Source organism: Misgurnus anguillicaudatus, chromosome 21, assembly GCF_027580225.2.
Source record: "Misgurnus anguillicaudatus chromosome 21, ASM2758022v2, whole genome shotgun sequence".
NCBI classification, from domain to species: Eukaryota; Metazoa; Chordata; class Actinopteri; order Cypriniformes; family Cobitidae; genus Misgurnus; species Misgurnus anguillicaudatus.
The window spans coordinates 50311566-50328836 of record NC_073357.2 but is presented as its reverse complement, the minus strand read 5'-3'; the positions used below and the strand labels follow the sequence as shown (position 1 = coordinate 50328836).

Sequence of the window (17271 nt, the reverse complement as noted above, 5' to 3'; positions counted from 1 at the left end):
TTCATAATATTAATAAAATCATTAAATCATGGCTAATTTTCCTAAATGAGTAAATATACAAAATGATACCTGGTTGAAAGACGGAGATGCGCACCTCAATCAGCTATTACATAACAGAGCGAGACCACTGTCCAGAGATGAATGTGCTCATAAACGGAGTAATATGGAATAATTTGTGCCTCTTTGAATAACTGTAAGAATATTTCCTTTAAATATAATTTTTGTCATATAAAGTTTTGAGAGATAATAATGTTTTTCCACGGTTTTTGCTTATTTATTTTAACGTGTTTGGCGCATTACCTCAGAGTTTATTTCAGTATTATTGCTTTTTTCCCCCGCTAATAATAATACAATTTACATGCCAATCCTGCTTCCTTGTCTTTTTACTCATTTCATTATGCTGTAATCTTAATTTATATGTGGATATTTAAATGGCATATGAGACGTTCATTGCCGTTATATTATCTCGTCTAATATTCAAATCATATCTGGAATAATGTGTGCATCTTTGAATAACTGTAAGAATACAGTTCATTTGAAAATAATTTTTGTCAAAGTTTTGAGAAATAATAATGTTGTGAGGATATTTATATATTTCAGTTGAATACTCTCGTCTATTAATATGGAAATCTAATAGAAATCTAATAGTAGGAAATATAAAATGTGATACTGCAAAGTTACCCTTCTAAATTTTATTTATTATATATAGCCATATGGAGATAAACCTTTGCAAATGTGCTGATTTTATCCATTCAAGTACTGACCACCAGGCTAGAGATTTTAAACATCCTTAATCCACACTTTCTATCAAATAGTCTCCGCTTGATGGATCAATCCGACCGCATATGTACTGAAATAAACAGGCATTCGGCGACTCGGCTTTTCACATCAAAGGAGCCTTTGCAATTTGGAGAGGGGCCGTTCAATAATTCCCCTATATTTAAAAAAAAATCCTAAACATGGTTGGACCTGGTGAACAGGTTGAGCACTTTTATATAGCCTACTGTGTTGAGCAAAGAGGCTGTACAGTTTGACCAGCGGGAAGCGGCCGCACATCAGGCCGACAGATGGGGTTGCTATATAACTTGCAATGTATAACTATTATCCATTATCAGACCGGCCCTCACAGCATCAAAACACTACCGGCCCACCGGGAAATGTCCCGACTCTCCCGATGGCCACTCCGCTACTGTCTGTACCAACCTATTCTTACGGGAAAAATACGTATTTTACATTTTGTATGAGTTCATATGCAGTGTTGGGTGTAAAGCATTACAAGTAACTTGCATTACGTAATAATATTACTTTTCTGAGGTAACAAGAAAAGTAACGCATGCCTTTTAAATGTACACATTAATATTAGAGTTACTTTTTCAAAAAAATTACTTTTTTGTTGAATTAATTCGATTAAAAATGCGTCAAGGTTTTGATCAAGTCAGAAACTGAGATGGCAGGCCAGAGCTCGACATTTTTGTGATGAAATATGCAATTTCTGAATGCAGAACTTTTCAGTCATAAAAAACACACCTGCAACGCCTGAAAGAAATCAAGCCTCAGCCAAGAAAAAAAGTAATGCAAAAGTAACTAAAAAGTAACGTAAGCATTACTTTTCATGAAAGTAACTAAGTAACGCAATTAGTTGCTTTTTGGGGGAGTAACTTAATATTGTAATGCATTCATTTTAAAGGTAACTTTCCCCAACACTGTTCATATGATTTCAATTTCACAAAAAAACTTGCGTATTGTCTGATAAAACATGAATGAAACCCCACCTTTAACACCAACATCACTGAGGCAAAAGCAGATTGTGCTAAGACATACAAATGAGGGTTAAGCTACCTTGTAAAATGGGTACGCATTGCAGATGGTACATCTTGTACCTCTATACTGTAGGTCACTTCAAAAAAGTCTACTAAGTTATTTGTATCCTGCTTTATAAAGGTTAGCATATTGATAACTTAACATCATGTCCAACAGCGTGCCTGTCAGGTTCAATAAAATGTTCAGAAAGTGCACAAAAACACATGTGGGGTTTTCATAGACTGAAACTGTCCAGAAAGAAAACAGGGCTTGATAAAACGTTGTTCCCTGGGAAGGTCTTTGATTTTTGTACCTAGTTTAATAAGCTTGTCTAACCAAGGATGTAAAATATGATTCAGGAAGTTAGCATCATAGGAAATTAAAGCCTTGAAGCTTTTCTCTGCAGACACTTTGACAGAGTGCCTGTTTCGGTCTCCGAATAAAAGGAAAAAACTATGCAAAGCCTTCAAGCTTCTAGACAGTGATCATAAAATATTTGGAAAGCATAGATTAAGACCATGCACACATAACCAGAGGCATAATAGAGGCTCCTCAGGAGCAATTTGCAGCGGCTGTCTAAATAGATTCAAGTCAATTCAATACTGATATATTTCAAACAAACTGTAATGTTTGTGCACTTACCGCAAATTTTAGCACGATTTGTGTTTTTGTTAACATAATTACACATCCCTGTTGTCCACCTATTAAAGTGCTTAATAGTTTGCTCATTCGCTGTATGTGTTTCAAACAGTTTGCCATTGATTAAAGCAGGCGACTCGTGTGTGTGTGTGTGTGTGTGTGTGTGATTCACCGCTGACTAAGAGCACGGGGTGTGATGTCTCCCACACCATTAAAACACTTTCAGTCATGATCCGGATTCAATGTCAATAGCTTTTCCAAAATTGTCAATAGTTCGTTGTGAGTCGCTCCGAGAGGATACAGACCTTTTGGCATGTGTTGTGTGGGGATGCCAGGCCTTGGATTCGTAGACCCGGGGAAAAACATAGTAATACAGGCTTTAGGACTGAGATCCATACAGGGTGACACTAAGACGGGAAAAATAATGATGGCAGAGACAGGCAGAGTCCAAACTTTGTTGCCAAGTATTTTGGCAGTGACCTTCTGTTGTGTATGTTAAGAAAAAGTTAAAATGTCCCTTTTTTTTACTAAAAGTAAGATGTCTATGTTCACTATAAATTATTTATAGGGACAGGACATAGAGCAAACTGTGAGGCCAAAAAAGCATAAAATATGTTTACTGACTCCACCCACTGGCAAAATTTTAAAAATGCAAGAAAAGTGGGCAGACCCCAACGGAGATAGAGTGGACGAACTGAGCTCATACCAAGTGTGTGGTGAGATCGTAACAAGGGCGTGGTGAGCTTAAACCTGCTTATGTAGGGAGGACCGCTTATGTCACGCGGTACCGCAACATCCAATAGGAAAATTCAACTGCAGTAGCCATCGTTTAACCTGAAGAGGGCAGCACTCAGACCTTTTTACACCATACACTACAAAAAAATGATTTTCAAGAAAACAAATCTTAGTATTTTTGTCTTGTTTTCAGTAAAATATCTAAAAATTCTTAAATTAAGATGCTTTTTCTTGATGAGCAAAACGACAAAAAAATTTAAGCGATTTTGTGCATAAAACAAGCAAAAAAAAAAAAAACTGCCAATGGGGTAAGCTAATTTTTCTTGAATTTTTCTTGAATTTATTGTTTAAGAAAAATTTTCAAGATTTTTTTTACTTACCCAATTGGCTGATTTTTTTGCTTGTTTTATGTACAAAATCACTTTAATTTGATATTTTTGGTCTAAAAATTAGACTTATTTTCTTGGGTCGTTTTGCCCATCAGAAAAAAGCATCTTAATTTAAGAGTTTTAAATATTTTTACTGAAAACAAGACAAAAATAATAAGAACATTTTTTCTTGAAAATATTTTTTACAGTGTATATTGTAGTATTCAAACTTTATATCCAAAAGTCAAAAAAGTTACTCAAATCAATGAACAATACTTATAAAGCCCCATTCTTACAGATCATTAACTAATAATAGTTGGTTTAGGGTTTAGCTTAAAATTTCCAGAGAATGTTCCATTATGTATCACTGCAAAAAATTATTTTCAAGAAAAAGTTTTCTTAGTATTTTTGTCTTGTTTTCAGTAAAAATATCTAAAAATTCTTAAATTAATATACTTTTTCTTGATGAGCAAAACGACCCAAGAAAATAAGTCTAGTTTTTAGACCAAAAATATCAAATTTAAGTGATCTTGTGTATAAAACAAGCCAAAAAAATCTGCCAATGGTGTAAGAATTTTTTTCCTGAATTTAGTGTTTAAGACAAATGTTCAAGATTTTTTTGCTTACCCAATTGGCAGATTTTTTTTTTTTTTTTTTTTGCTTGTTTTATGCACAAATTCACTCAATTTTGATATTTTTGGTCTAAAAACTAGACTTATTTTATTGTGTCATTTTGCTTATCAAGATTAATTTAAGAATTTTTAGATATTTATACTGAAATCAAGACAAAAATACTATTTTTTGCAGTGTAGGATGATTGTATGTATTGTGTGTATATATATATAAACACATTTGTTAAACCCTCGTGCTTTTTTACAGTTTATGTGTCTGTCTTTGAATGACATGCGCGAGGTTCCGTCCCAGTTGAGATGCAAGGCTTTGGTACTTAAAACAATGGCTTTTGGTGTTACGTGTATAAATATTTAACTGGGTGTGAAATTAGCTGTGACTTGCTATGTAGCCCAGTTCCCACTAAAAACGCTCAGATCTCAGAGGTGGAAAAAGCCTCTTTGGGTCAAAACATAACACAAATAAACTCCGTAATTGGATTGCAAAAAGGTTTTGGGGTTTTGGAGGTTTGGCCGGTGGCACGGTCCCACGGCACTTCCCCATAATCTTGAGGTTGCAGCCTGCCCGAGAAGTCTGGCGGTTGTTCAAGCACTGGCAGTGCCATGCTAGACTCTGAGCTGCTCACAACCATAAAAGTTCCTCTTATTGTGTATTTTAGAAAACAGCAGGGTTTCCCAGAGTCAAAACTGTAGTAGTGTAGGCCTACGTACAGTATACTGTAGTTACACTGACACTTTCCCTTCAGGAATGTTTATTTTTGGAGCAGCAAAACAGATTCCTTATCAATTGATTGTAGTATAATCTTATTGTCTATCAGCATACTTCAGTGTATGTTTAAAAGGGGCATTTGATGATTGATTTGTTGTCAGGATTACTAAGCTATTAGGTTGGTTCATGAACTGTATCAGCATTGTGATTAACACTAACAAAGATAGATTTTCTCTTTGAAGTTGTGTTCTCTCACTCATGTTCATGTACTAGAGGTCTTCACGGATCCAAAAAAATGTACCCGAAATGACCCGAATCACATTATACACATTTTAAATTACCCAATGCCACTATTATTGTACCCGACCCGTGTCCGAGGCTTATGTGAAACTTTTAGACCCGATCGGGTCTCGGGTCGGACCTCGGGTTTTCGGATCTAACATGTACCGCGAACACAAAGCCTTGGAAAGTGTAGTTTATTTGACTCATACGTTTACACAGACGTTCGACGCATGTGCATTATGACCAAATGCAATGCATCTCCTCGGATTTTTTGGGGCCGATACCGATTTAAACAGACAACTTCTGGCCGATGCCGATACCGATATTAAACACTTGTATACAATCCTATACAGTTGGTCTATTAGCTAGTTTATTTCTGAATCAAATATTTTTACTGAACATGGATTGGATCTAATTAACATTCGACTGACCAACATAATAAGAGAGGTACAAATTAAGCTAAAACAAATATAACTAGATATGCAATTCCCAAGGAATTACCAGTGCATGAAAATGCAAAAAAAGTTGATTGACAGAAATGTTAAAGAAATTTAGTCTAGCAGTTTACCTGGCTGTTGACATGTTTTAGTGTGAAGCTAGCATGATTTAAAAAAGCATGAGTTAACATGATTTAGCATGAAGCTAGCAGGATTAAGCATGAAGCTAGCATGATTTAGCATGACATTAGTATGATTTACCATGAAGTTAACATGATTTATCATGAAGCTAGCATGATTTAGCATGACGTTAGCATAATTTACCATGAAGCTAGCATGAATAATCATGAAGCTAGCATGATTAAGCATGAAGCTAACATGATTTAGCATGAAGCTAACATGATGTTAACATGATAAGCATGACTAGCATTGAAGCTAGCATGATGCTAGCATGATTAGCATGACGCTAGCATTATGCTAGCATGATTAGCATGAAGCTAACATGATGTTAGCATGATTAGCATGATGTTAGCATGATTAGCATGAAGCTAGCATGATTAGCATGAAGCTAGCATGATGTTAGCATGATTAGCATGAAGTTAGCATGATGCTAGCATGATTAGCATGAAGCTAGCATGATGCTAGCATGATTAGCATGAAGCTAGCATGATGTTAACATGATAAGCATAATGTTAGCATGATGTTAGCATGATAAGCATGAAGCTAGCAGGATGCTAGCATGATTAGCATGAAGCTAGCATGATGTTAGCATGAAGCTAGCATGATGCTAGCATGATGTTAGCATGAAGCTAGCATGATTAGCATGAAGCTAGCATGATGTTAGCATAATTAGCATGATGCTAGCATGATGGTAGCATGATTAGCATGAAGCTAGCATGATGTTAGCATGATTAGCATGAAGCTAGCATGATGCTAGTATGATTAGCATGAAGCTAGCATGATGCTAGCATGATTAGCATGAAGCTAGCATGATGTTAACATGAAGCTAGCATGATGTTAACATGATTAGCATGATGGTAGCATGATGTTAGCATGATAAGCATGAAGCTAGCATGATGCTAGCATGATTAGCATGAAGTTAGCATGATGCTAGCATGATTAGCATGAAGCTAGCATGATGCTAGCATGATTAGCATGAAGCTAGCATGATGCTAGCATGATTAGCATGAAGTTAGCATGATGCTAGCATGATTAGCATGAAGCTAGCATGATTAGCATGAAGCTAACATGATGTTAGCACGAAGCTAGCATGATGCTAGCATGATTAGCACGAAGCTAGCATGATGCTAGCATGATTAGCATGAAGCTAGCATGATGATAGCATGGTTAGCATGAAGCTAACATTATGCTAATATGATTAGCATGAAGCTAACATGATGCTAATATGATTAGCATGAAGCTAACATGATTTAACATGAAGCTAACAAAATTTAACATTAAGCTAACATGATTTAGCATTAAATTAGCAAGATTTATTATGAAATTAGCATAAAGCTAGCATGAAACTAGCATGAAGCTAGTATGACTTAGCATGAAGCTAGCATGAAGCTAATATGACCCAAAGACCCAACCCCCATGTCTCTATGATGTTCGGATCCAGAGATATAAGGCTTTGTTTATTATGTTGCTAGGCTGCTCATATTTGGTTGCTAGGGGCGTGGCTTAATACCTCAATAAGGATGGTGAGAGACTGATTGGATGTCTGAGTAAAATGAGCCCACCCCCATGTCTCTGTGACACTGTGCTGCAAAGATATCCATTTGGGCATTTTATAATGGCAGTCTATGGGAAATGTTGCTAGGGTGCCCAAAATGGTTGCTAGGGGCGTGGCTTAATAGCTCAATAAGGATCCTAAGGGACTGATTGGATGCCTGAGTAAAATGAGCCCACCCCCATGTCTCTATGACACTGCGTTGCAAAGATATCCCATCTGGGACGTTTTTATTTCCTTATATGGGCATGATTCCTGCCCCATTATAAGTCTATGGGGAAATTTGGGGGCCTCTTACACCCCAGGGGTACAACTTACACCCCATTGTGAGGTATGTTCTTACAGAGCCTGCCAGCCTCTTCAAATGTGGCAAGTCACAAGTTTCTGTGAAATTCTAGGTCTGAGCTACGAATCGTCAAAGTTTGTCTCCATGTTAAGTCAATGGGATTTTTCGGCTGCTTTTTCGCCCCTGGGGCGAAGACCGTACCTCCGATCGCTTATAAAAGTCATAGCACAGTATTCCCGAATAGTCCGCACGTTTGAGAGTTTGAATGAAGTTTCTAAGTTAAACGGTTCGAGCCGTATTAATTGCGGAAATTTGGTTGGAAGAATAATAATAATAATAATAATAATAACTAGATAGGTACATTTCCTGAAGAAAATGTGAGTGGTGCTTGCCGTGGCAAAATTCTGGGGACCATATATGATTATACTCCAAGCCAAAAGTAAAACGATCCAACTCCCGTGTCTCTACGATGTTCTGATGCGGAGATATAAGGCTATGTTTATCCGGTTGCTAGGGTACTGTATTTGGTTGCTAGGGAAAAAAATTCCATCCACTAGTAATTACCCTCCGAGTCACGAGTCAAACGGTCCAACCCCCGTGTCTGTACAATGTTCTGATGCGGAGATATAAGGCTTTGTTTACTCTGTTGCTAGGGTACTGTATTTGGTTTTCCAGGGTGAAAAAATTGGCTTTCACTAGTGATTACCCGCCGAGTCACAAGTCAAATGGTCCAACCCCCGTGTCTCTACGATGTTCTGATGCGGAGATATAAGGCTTTGTTTACTGTGTTGCTAGGGTACTGTATTTGGTTGCTAGGGAAAAAAATGGCATCCACTAGTGATTACCCTCCGAGTCACGAGTCAAACGGTCCAACCCCCGTGTCTCTACGATGTTCTGATGCGGAGATATAAGGCTTTGTTTACTCTGTTGCTAGGGTACTGTATTTGGTTGCTAGGGGAAAAATGGCATCCACTAGTGATTACCCTCCGAGTCACGAGTCAAACGGTCCAAACCCCGTGTCTCTACGATGTTCTGATGCGGAGATATAAGGCTTTGTTTACTCTGTTGCTAGGGTACTGTATTTGGTTGCTAGGGAAAAAATTGGCATCCACTACTGATTACCCTCCGAGTCACGAGTCAAACGGTCCAACCCCCGTGTCTCTACGATGTTCTGAAGCGGAGATATAAGGCTTTGTTTACTCTGTTGCTAGGGTACTCTATTTGGTTGCTAGGGAAAAAAATTGGCATCCACTAGTGATCACATGCCGAGTCACGAGTAAAATGGTCCAACCCCCGTGTCTCTACAATGTTCTGAGGCGGAGATATAAGGCTTTGTTTACTCTGTTGCTAGGGTACTGTATTTGGTTGCTAGGGGGGAAATTGGCATCCACTGGTGATCACACTCCAAGTCACAAGTCAAACGGTCCAACCCCTGTGTCTCTAGGATGTTCTGATGCGTAGATATAAGGCTTTGTTTACTCTGTTGCTAGGGTGTTCATATTTGGTTGCTAGGGGTGGGGCTTAACACCTCTTGGCATCCACTAGTGAGTACCCTCCGAGTCACAAGTAAAACGGTCCAACCCCCGTGTCTCTACGATGTTCTGATGCGGAGATATAAGGCTTTGTTTACTCTGTTGCTAGGGTGTTCATATTTGGTTGCTAAGGGCGTGGCTTAGGAGTGGCCAATGATGTGACAAGTGATTACACTCTGAGTCACAAGTAATACGGTCCAACCCCCATGTCTCTACGATGTTCGGATGCCGAGATATAACTGTTTGAATTTTATGTTGCTAGGGTGCTCAAAAGTGGTTGCTAGGGGCGTGGCTTAATACATATGTAAGGATCCTGAGAGACTGATTGGATGCCTGTGTAAAATGAGCCCACCCCCATGTCTCTATAGACCCCTTCAAGGTTTGTAAACATTGGATGATTATCGGGTGCGCGCGCAGCACGGGGTCGATCTGTTCATACCATTTAGGCTTTATAATTTAATCTAACAGTGCTGAAAAATGATGACTTACCTCAAATGAAGTGAGCACTACAAACACAAGCCTCTTTGATCTTTGCATTGTCCCAGTCTGCACGTTAATTGCTTGCAGACGCAGATGTTGTATTTTTTTGTTTTTGAGATTCTGCATGAATCGCGAAAACTTAACGGAAGACCTCGTGCGATTTTCACAGCCCACGACGTAAGTAGGCATTTTTGACGATACCGAATAATACGCAACTCAATCAGCTGTAATGACTTTTCTGACCCCGACATGCGCAGTGGGAACAGCCTGTGACGTGAACCGTGAAGGGGTCTATAACACTGTGCTGCAAAGATATCCATCTGGGCATTTTATAATGGCAGTCTATGGGAGATGTTGCTAGGGTGCCCAAAATGGTTGCTAGGGGCGTGGCTTAATAACTCTGGAATGGTCCTGAGAGACTGATTGGATGCCTGAGTAAAATGAGCCCACCCCCTTGTCCCTACGACGCTGTAATGCGAAGATATCCCATCTGGAAATGTTTTATTCCCTTATATGGGCGTGTTTCCTGCCCCATTATAAGTCAATGGGAAATTTCGGGCTCCTCTTACACCCCAGGGGTACAACTTATACCCCATTGTGATGTATGTTCTTACAGAGTCTACCACCCTCTTCAAATAATGTAACCCACATGTTTCTACAAAATCCTTGAGCGGAGCTATGACCCGTCAAAGTTTGGCGCAATGTAAAGTCAATGGGAATTTTTGGGTGATTTTTCGCCCCCCTTTCGGAAATCCTGCACCCGATCACTTATAAAAGTCATAGCACACCTCTCCTCAATAAACCGGTCGATTTGAGCCCGCTTTCATGGGACTACAGCAAACCTTACGGTACGAGTTACGCGCCGAAATTTTGTCCAGATATAAATATAATAATAATAACTAGATAGGTACATTTCCTGAAGAAAATGTGAGTTGTGCTTGCCGTGAAAAAATTCTGGGGAACATATATGATCATACTCCAAGCCAAAAGTAAAACGATCAAACTCCTGTGTCTCTACGATCTTCTGATGCGGAGATATAAGGCTGTGTTTACTCTGTTGCTAGGGTACTGTATTTGGTTGCTAGGGAAAAAATTGCCATCCACTAGTGATTACCCGCCGAGTCACGAGTCAAACGGTCCAACCCCCGTGTCTGTACAATGTTCTGATGCGGAGATATAAGGCTTTGTTTACTCTGTTGCTAGGGTACTGTATTTGGTTGCTAGGGAAAAAATTGGCATCCCATAGTGATTACACTCTGAGTCACGAGTCAAACGGTCCAAACCCTGTGTCTCTACGATGTTCTGATGCGGAGATATAAGGCTTTGTTTACTCTGTTGCTAGGGTACTGTATTTGGTTGCTAGGGAAAAATTTGGCATCCCATAGTGATTACACACTGAGTCACGAGTCAAAGGGTCCAACCCCCGTGTCTCTACGATGTTCTGATGCTGAGATATAAGGCTTTGTTTACTCTGTTGCTAGGGTACTGTATTTGGTTGCTAGGGAAAAAATTGGCATCCACTAGTGATTACATGCCGAGTCACAAGTCCAACGGTCCAAACCCTGTGTCTCTACGATGTTCTGATGCGGAGATATAAGGCTTTGTTTACTCTGTTGCTAGGGTACTGTATTTGGTTGCTAGGGAAAAATTTGGCATCCCATAGTGATTACACACTGAGTCACGAGTCAAAGGGTCCAACCCCCGTGTGTCTACGATGTTCTGATGCTGAGATATAAGGCTTTGTTTACTCTGTTGCTAGGGTACTGTATTTGGTTGCTAGGGGAAAAATTGGCATCCACTAGTGATTACATGCCGAGTCACAAGTCAAACAGTCCAACCCCCGTGTCTCTACGATGTTCTGATGCGGAGATATAAGGCTTTGTTTACTCTGTTGCTAGGGTACTGTATTTGGTTGCTAGGGAAAAAAATTGCCATGCACTAGTGATTACCCTCCGAGTCACGAGTCAAACGGTCCAACCCCTGTGTCTCTACGATGTTCTGATGCGGAGATATAAGGCTTTGTTTACTCTGTTGCTAGGGTACTGTATTTGGTTGCTAGGGAAAAAATTGGCATCCCATAATGATTACACTCTGAGTCACGAGTCAAACGGTCCAACCCCCGTGTCTCTACGATGTTCTGATGCGGAGATATAAGGCTTTGTTTACTCTGTTGCTAGGGAACTGTATTTGGTTGCTAGGGAAAAAATTGGCATCCCATAATGATTACACTCTGAGTCACGAGTCAAACGGTCCAACCCCCGTGTCTCTACGATGTTCTGATGCGGAGATATAAGGCTTTGTTTACTCTGTTGCTAGGGTACTGTATTTGGTTGCTAGGGAAAAAAATTGGCATCCCATAATGATTACACTCCGAGTCACGAGTCAAACGGTCCAACCCCCGTGTCTCTACGATGTTCTGATGCCGAGATATAAGGCTTTGTTTACTCTGTTGCTAGGGTACTGTATTTGGTTGCTAGGGAAAAAATTGGCATCCCATAATGATTACACTCTGAGTCACGAGTCAAACGGTCCAACCCCCGTGTCTCTACGATGTTCTGATGCGGAGATATAAGGCTTTGTTTACTCTGTTGCTAGGGTACTGTATTTGGTTGCTAGGGAAAAAATTGGCATCCCATAATGATTACCCTCTGAGTCACGAGTCAAACGGTCCAACCCCCGCGTCTCTACGATGTTCTGATGCGGAGATATAAGGCTTTGTTTACTCTGTTGCTAGGGTACTGTATTTGGTTGCTAGGGAAAAAAATTGGCATCCCATAATGATTACACTCCGAGTCACGAGTCAAACGGTCCAACCCCCGTGTCTCTACGATGTTCTGATGCCGAGATATAAGGCTTTGTTTACTCTGTTGCTAGGGTACTGTATTTGGTTGCTAGGAAAAAAATTGGCATCCCATAATGATTACACGCCGAGTCACGAGTCAAACGGTCCAACCCCCGTGTCTCTACGATGTTCTGATGCCGAGATATAAGGCTTTGTTTACTCTGTTGCTAGGGTACTGTATTTGGTTGCTAGGGAAAAAATTGGCATCCCATAATGATTACACTCTGAGTCACGAGTCAAACGGTCCAACCCCCGTTTCTCTACGATGTTCGGATGCCGAGATATAACTGTTTGAATTTTAAGTTGCTAGGGTGCTCAAAAGTGGTTGCTAGGGGCGTGGCTTAATACCTATGTAAGGATCCTGAGAGACTGATTGGATGCCTGAGTAAAATGAGCCCACCCCCATGTCTCTATGACAGTGTGATGCAAAGATATCCATCTGGGCATTTTATAATGGCAGTCTATGGGAGATGTTGCTAGGGTGCCCAAAATTGTTGCTAGGGGCGTGGCTTAATAGCTCTGGGATGATCCTGAGAGACTGATTGGATGCCCGAGTGAAATGAGCCCACCCACTTATCTCTATGACACTGTAAAGCAAAGATATCCCATCTGGAACTGTTTTATTCCCTTATATGGGCATGTTTCCTGCCCCATTATAAGTCAATGGGCAATTTCGGGTGCCTCTTACACCCCAGGGGTACAACTTACACCCCATTGTGATGTATGTTCTTACAGAGTCTTCCACCCTCTTCAAATGTTGTAACCCACGTGTTTCTACAAAATCCTCGAGTGGAGCTATGACTGGTCAAAGTTGGGCGCAATGTTAAGTCAATGGGATTTTTCGGGTGGTTTTTCGCCCCCCTTTCGAAAATCCTGCACCCGATCCCTTAAAAAAGATATAGCACACCATTCCTCAATAAACCGGTCAATTTGGGCCCTCTTTTATGGGTCTACGACAAACCGTGTGGGACGAGTTACGCGCCGAAATTTATGCGACATAAGAATAAAGATATAAAAATAACTAGATAGAAAAGTTTGTTGACAAACTTTATGTTGGCTTGACAAAGCGTAGCCTGTACGTTTAAAAAGGTTTGACAGATGTATAGTTTAGTAGGCTGTTAGTATGTTTAAGTATGAAGCTAGCCTGATTTAGCATGAAGCTAGCATGATTAGCCTGAAGCTAGCATGAAGCTAACATGATTAACATGAAGCTAGCATCAAGTTAGCATGATTAGCATGAAGATAGCATGATGCTAACATGAAATAGCATGAAGCTAGCATGATGCTAACATGAATTAGCATGAAGCTAGCGTGATGCTAACATGAATTAGCATGAAGCTAGCATGATGCTAACATGAATGAACATGAAGCTAGCATGATGCTAACATGAATTAGCATGAAGCTAGCATGATGCTAACATGAATTAGCATGAAGCTAGCATGATGCTAATATGAATTAGCATGAAGCTAGCATGATGCTAACATGAATTAGCATGAAGCTAACATGATGCTAACATGAATTAGCATGAAGCTAGCATGATGCTAATATGAATTAGCATGAAGCTAGCATGATGCTAACATGAATTAGCATGAAGTTAGCATGAAGCTAGCATGATGCTAACATGAATTAGCATGAAGCTAGCATGATGCTAACATGAATTAGCATGAAGCTAGCATGATGCTAATATGAATTAACATGAAGTTAGCATTATGCTAATATGAATTAGCATGAAGCTAGCATGATGCTAACATGAATTAGCATGAAGCTAACATGATGTAAACATTAATTAGCATGAAGCTAGCATGATGTTAACATTAATTAGCATGAAGCTAGCATGATGCTAACATGAATTAGCACGAAGCTAGCATGATGCTAACATGAAATAGCATAAGGCTAACATGATGCTAACATGAATTAGCATGAAGCTAGCATGATGCTAATATGAATTAGCATGAAGGTAGCATGATGCTAACATGAATTAGCATGAAGCTAACATGATGCTAACATGAATTAGCATGAAGCTAGCATGATGCTAACATTAATTAACATGAAGCTAACGTGATGCTAACATAAGCTAACATGATGCTAACATGAATTAGCATGAAGTTAGCATGTTGCTAACATTAATTAGCATGAAGCTAACATGATGCTAACATGAATTAGCATTAAGCTAGCATGATGCTAACATGAATTAGCATCAAGTTAGTATGATGCTAACATGAATTTGCATGAAGCTAACATGATGCTAACATGAATAAGCATGAAGTTAGCAAGATTTATTATGAAATTAGCATGAAGCTAGCATGAAACTAGCATTAAGCTAGTATGACTTAGCATGAAACTAGCATAAGGCTAACATGACCAAAAGACCCCACCCCCATGTCTCTATGATGTTCGGATCCAGAGATATAAGGCTTTGTTTATTATGTTGCTAGGGTGCTCATATTTGGTTGCTAGGGGCGTGGCTTAATACCTCAATAAGAATCCTTAGAGACTGATTGGATGCCTGAGTAAAATGAGCCCACCCCCATGTCTCTGTGACACTGTGCTGCAAAGATATCCATCTGGGCATTTTAAAATGGCAGTCTATGGAAGATGTTGCTAGGGTACCCAAAAATGGTTGCTAGGGGCGTGGCTTAACAGCTATGAGACAATCCAGAGAGACTGATTGGATGCCTGAGTAAAATGAGCCCACCCCCATGTCTCTACGACACTCTAAAGTGAAGATATTCCATCTGGGACGCTTTTATTACCTTATATGGGCACGTTCCTTGCCCCATTATAAGTCAATGGGGAAATTTGGGTGCCTCTTACACCCCAGGGGTGAGACTTACACCCCAATGTGATGTATGTTCTTACAGAGCCTGCCAGCCTCTTCAAATGTGGTAACCCACAAGTTTCTACAAATTTCTCGCTTGCAGCTATGACCCGTCAAAGTTTGTCGCAATGTTAAGTCAATGGAAAATTTGGGGTGTTTGAGCGCCCCGTTTAGGAATTCGGTAGGTCCCATCAATTAGAAAAGATATAGCATAAATCTACGTACCAGTCTTAAAAGTTTTGTAAAGTTTTGTGGGTGTAGCTTGAAAGCTCTAGGAGGAGTTACTGTTAGAAAAAGTGTGGACCAGAAGAATAATAATAATAACTAGATAGAAAAGTTTGTTGACAAACTTTATGTTGGCTTGCCAAAGCGTAGCCTGTACGTTTAAAAAGGTTTGACAGATGTATAGTTTAGTAGGCTATCTGGCTGTTAGTATGTTTAAGTATGAAGCTAGCCTGATTTAGCATGAAGCTAGCATGATTAGCCTGAAGCTAGCATGAAGCTAACATGGTTAACATGAATAAGCATGAAGATAGCATGATGCTAACATGAAATAGCATGAAGCTAACATGATGCTAACATGAATAAGCATGAAGCTAACATGATGCTAACATGAATTAGCATGAAGCTAGCATGATGCTAACATGAATTAGCATGAAGCTAGCATGATGCTAACATGAATTAGCATGAAGCTAACATGAATTAGCATGAAGCTAGCATGATGCTAACATGAATTAGCATGAAGCTAGCATGATGCTAACATGAATTAGCATGAAGCTAGCATGATGCTAATATGAATTAGCATGAAGCTAGCATGATGCTAGCATGATGCTAATATGAATTAGCATGAAGCTAGCATGATGCTAGCATGATGCTAACATGAATTAGCATGAAGCTAACATGATGCTAAATTGAATTAGCATGAAGCTAGCATGATGCTAACATGAATTAGCATGAAGCTAGCATGATGCTAATATGAATTAGCATGAAGCTAGCATGATGCTAACATGAATTAGCATGAAGCTAGCATGATGCTAACATGAATTAGCATGAAGTTAGCATGAAGCTAGCATGATGCTAACATGAATTAGCATGAAGCTAGCATGATGCTAACATGAATTAGCATGATGTTAACATGAATTAGCATGAAGCTAGCATGATGCTAATATGAATTAACATGAAGCTAACATGATGCTAACATGAATTAGCATGAAGCTAGCATGATGCTAACATGAATTAACATGAAGCTAACGTGATGCTAACATGAAGCTTACATGATGTTAACATGAATTAGCATGAAGCTAGCATGATGCTAACATGAATTAGCATGATGCTAACGTGAATTAGCATGAAGCTAGCATGATGCTAACATGAATTAGCATGAAGTTAACATGTTGCTAACATTAATTAGCATGAAGCTAACATGATGCTAACATGAATTAGCATTAAGCTAGCATGATGCTAACATAAATTAGCATGAAGCTAGCATGATGCTAACATGAATTAGCATGAAGTTAGCATGATGCTAACATGAATTTGCATAAAGCTAACATGATGCTAACATGAATAAGCATGAAGTTAGCAAGATTTATGATGAAATTAGCATGAAGCTAGCATGAAACTAGCATGAAGCTAGTATGACTTAGCATGAAACTAGCATAAGGCTAACGTGACCAAAAGACCCAACCCCCATGTCTCTATGATGTTCGGATCCAGAGATATAAGGCTTTGTTTATTATGTTGCTAGGGTGCTCATATTTGGTTGCTAGGGGCGTGGCTTAATACCTCAATAAGAATCCTTAGAGACTGATTGGATGCCTGAGTAAAATGAGCCCACCCCCATGTCTCTGTGACACTGTGCTGCAAAGATATCCATCTGGGCATTTTATAATGGCAGTCTATGGGAGATGTTGCTAGGGTACCCAAAAATGGTTGCTAGGGGCGTGGCTTAACAGCTTTGAGACGATCCAGAGAGACTGATT

At 39.5% G+C, this 17271-nt stretch overlaps 1 protein-coding gene across 1 annotated transcript in view; it reads left to right on the top strand.

Annotated features, from left to right (window-relative positions):
* Nucleotides 1-17271, top strand: part of LOC129449695 (uncharacterized) — a 230165-nt gene that overhangs the window by 166232 nt on the left and 46662 nt on the right. The gene's annotated exons all lie outside the window — the stretch shown is intronic.